General features: G+C 39.8%; 1 pseudogene across 1 annotated transcript; it reads left to right on the forward strand.

Moving 5' to 3' along the window:
• Window positions 1-389: 389 nt before the first annotated feature.
• LOC110336038 lies at window positions 390-1,263 on the forward strand (annotated as a pseudogene). Its single transcript, XR_002381193.2, has one exon. The product of XR_002381193.2 is annotated as a protein VAC14 homolog pseudogene (transcript).
• The last annotated feature ends 2,977 nt before the right edge of the window (window positions 1,264-4,240 follow it).

Consider the following 4,240-nt stretch of genomic DNA (forward strand, 5'->3'; position numbering starts at 1 on the left):
TCCAAGATTCGTCAGACCCCTCACCAAGGATATAAACTAGGAAAGACTCACTGTGGAGAGGGGACTCTCTGATTGGAAAGATGCCCACAAGTTGCACAGGAAGTTCCAGATATGCAGCTCTCTCAAGTTGCCAACCAGGCTGCTGATGTATCTGCCTTTAAGGCATTCATACTTTTATAAGTCACCAAATGAAGCCCATTGGCTCATTAAGCTACTCTTGGGTAGAGTTCTTCCTTTGGTTTGTCATTGGTATCACATTTGGTATGAATAACTGTTAGTTCATATCTTCCCCCAAACATTCACACAAGAGCACATGCATATGTATATATGATAGACATAGAGATATATAGATGATATATAAATATATATGTGAATATCATCATCTCCTGGATCCTGGTTCTGGTGTTGGTGCCAGACATTAACCTTCTGGATTACCTGCCAGAGATCCTGGATGGGCTCTTCCAGATCCTGGGTGACAATGGCAAGGAGATTCAGAAAATGTGTGAGGTGGTTCTTGGAGAGTTCTTGAAAGAAATTAAGAAGAACCCATCCAGTGTGAAGTTTGCTGAGATGGCCAACATCCTTGTGATCCACTGTCAGACTACAGATGACCTGATTCAGCTGACGGCTATGTGCTGGATGCGGGAATTCATCCAGCTGGCAGACAGGGTAATGCTGCCCTATTCCTCTGGAATCCTGACTGCTGTCCTGCCATGCTTGCCCTATGATGACTGCAAGAAAAGTATCAAGGAGGTAGCCAATGTGTGTAACCAGAGCTTGATGAAGCTGGTCACCCCTGAGGATGATGAACCCGATGAGCCAAAGCCAGTAGCACAGAAGCAGATGGAACCCAACCCTGAGGACTCCCTGCCACAGCAGGGGGGAACTGCCAGTGGAGGTCCAGGTTCCTGTGACTCCAGCTTTGGAAGTGGCATTAATGTCTTCACCTCAGCCAGCACTGACAGGGCTCCAGTGACCCTGCACCTGGACGGGATTGTGCAAGTCCTGAACTGCCACCTCAGTGACACAACCATTGGGATGATGACCAGGATTGCTGTTCTGAAGTGGCTCTACCATCTCTACATCAAAACTCCCCGCAAGATGTTCTGGCACACAGACAGCCTCTTCCCCATCCTACTTCAGACATTATCTGAAGAATCTGATGAGGTTGTCTTGAAGGATCTGGAAGTGTTGGCAGAAATTGCTTCCTCCCCTGCAGGCCAGACGGATGACCCCGGCAATATTAGGATATTAGGATATTAACTTAAAGGCCATCTATCAGTTTTGTTAATTCTTCTCTTTTCATGCCAATATAAGCTGACCTTAGAGGTCTAATGCAATCACAAATTCTTCTAAATGCCTTCTCTTAGCTCTCCAAAATTAATTATACACAGTAATTTCTAGTATTTTGTTTCTTGAACATTATGTTAAAAATCATATTGGAATGGGTTGATCTACATAGGAATCTTTGCCATTTTTACATGATACTATAGATTAGAAAACACAATTCTGTCATACTATAAATAAACCATCTTAAAATTTGGTAGGATAGAACAATACCACAATCCTTTCAATCCATAACTGTGGGCAGAGGCAGATCAGGTACCTCCCCAACCCACCCAACTAAGCCTACAGGCAGAAACAGCTTGACTCCCAGGAGGTCTGTTATAACCAGTCTCTAAAGTGAGATATCACTCCCTGCCCCAATATCTGGCCTAACTGGGCCCGAGGGGACCAGTAGAAGCAGGAACGATCCATCCTGCCAGAGGCACATCTTTCTTCCAGCCCACAACTGTGCCACTGTGCCTGAGGGCAAGTCATGTGCTCTAGTACCCCTTATCCATACACACACACACACACACACACAGACACACAGAGAGAGAGGGGGGGGGCTTGACTCCTCTGAGGCCTGTCATAACTAGGGTCTTAGATCAGGAGCTCAAGATATACTACCACACCCAGAGAAAGCTTCCAACTAAAAGGTCCATCATAACTAAGCATACACGAAGAACGGACCCAAGTCAGAAACAGCAAGGCTAGTTAACAACAGAGATAACCAGATGGTGAGAGACAAGCTCAGAAGAAAAAGCAACAGAAATCAATGCTACTTGGTACCATCAGAACCCAGTTCACCCACCATAGCAGGCTATGGATACCCCAACATACTAGAAAAGCAAGATTCTGACCTAAAACTTCATCTCATAAAGATGATACAGGGCCATAAAAAAGACATAAATAACTCTCTTAAAAGAATATAGAAGAACACAGGTAAACAGGTAGAAGTCCTTACAGAGAAAACACATGAATCCATTAAAGAAACACAGGAAAAACACAAATCAAGCAGGTGGAGGAGTTGAACAAAAATGCCCAGGATCTAAAAATAGGAATGAAAATGATAAAGAAATCAAAAAGGGAGGCAACCTTTGAGATGGAAAAACCTAGGAAAGAAATCAGGAGTTACAGATGCAAGTATCACCAAGAGAACACAAGAGATAGAAGAGAAAAATCTCAAACATAGAAGTTGCCACAGAAAATATTGGTACAATGGTAAAAAAAAATGTATACAAAGTGCAAAAACCTCCTAACCCAAAGCATGCAAGAAATTCTGGACACGGTGAAAGACCAAACCTAAGAATAATAGAAATAGAAGAGAGTGAAGATTCCCAATTCAAAGGGCCAGAAAACATCTTCAACAAAATTATAGAAGAAAACTTCCCTAACCTAAAGTAAGAGATGACCATAAACATACAAGAAGCCTATAGAACATGAAATACATTGGAATAGAAAAGAAATTCCTTACCACACATAATAATCAAAACACAAAATACACAAAACTAAGAAAGAATATTAAAAGTGGTAATGGAAAAAGGCCACATAACATATAAAGGCATAACTATCAGAATTACACCAGACATCTAACAGAAATGCTAAAGCCAAAAGATTTTTGTCAGAGGTTATGACCCCAAGGGAACATAAACAGTAGCCCAGGATACTATACTCAGAAAAACTGACAATCAACATAGATGGAGAAACCAAGATATTCCATGACAAAGCTAAACTTAAAAAAAAAAAATCTTTCTACTAATCCAACCCTACAGAGGATAATAAAAGTAAAAGTCCAACACAAGGAGGGAAACTACACCCAAGGAAAACCATGGAATTAATCATCTTACAACAAACCCAAAAGAAGAGAACCACACAAACATAATACCACCTCTAACAACAAAAATAACAAGAACCAACAATCATTGGTCTTTAAAATCTTTCAATATTAATGGACTCAATTCCCCGATGAAAAGATATAGGCTAACAAACAGGATACATACACAGGAACCAGCATTTTGCTGCATACAGGAAACATACCTCAGTGATAAAGACAGATACTACTCAGAGTAAAAAGATGGAAAAATACTTCCAAGTAAATGGTCCCAAGAAACAAGCTGAAATAGCCATTCTAAATTCAAATTAAATAGAAATCCAACCAAAAGTTATCAAAAAAAGATGTGGAAGTATACAACATGTTCATTAAAGGAAAAATGAACTAAGATGAACTCTCAGTTTGGAACATCTGTGCCCCAAATGCAAGGGCACTCACATTTGTAAAAGAAATGTTACTAAAGCTCAAAGCATACATTGATCCTCACACAATAATAGTGGGAGACTACAGCACCCAACTCTCACCAAGGAACAGATCATAGAAACAGAAACTAAATAAAGACACAATGAAACTAACAGAAGTTATAAACCCAGTGGATTTAACAGATATCTACAGAATATGTCACCCTAAAACAAACAAAAAAATACATCTTTTTCTTAGCACCGCATGGTACCTTCTCCAAAACTGCCCACATAATCAGTCATAAAACAAGCCTCAAAGACTACAAAAATATTGAAATAACCCCGTGAATTTTATCATATCACTTTGGAATAAGGCTATTCTTCAGTACAAAAGCAACAGAAATCCCACATACTCATGGAAACTAACAACACTCTACTCAATGATAACTTGGTCAAGGACAAAATAAGAAAGAAATTAAAGATGTTTTAGAATTTAACAAAAATGAAGGCACAGAATATCCAAACTTATGGGACACAATTAAAAACAGTGCTAAGAGGAAAATTCATAGCACTGAGTGCCTTCATAAAGTAATGGGAGAGATTCTACACTATCAACTTAACAGCACATCTGAAATCTCTAGAACAAAAAGAAGCAAACTCACACAAGAGGAATAGATGGCAG

The sequence above is a fragment of the Mus pahari genome, chromosome 18 (genome assembly GCF_900095145.1).
Source record: "Mus pahari chromosome 18, PAHARI_EIJ_v1.1, whole genome shotgun sequence".
NCBI lineage: Eukaryota > Metazoa > Chordata > Mammalia > Rodentia > Muridae > Mus > Mus pahari.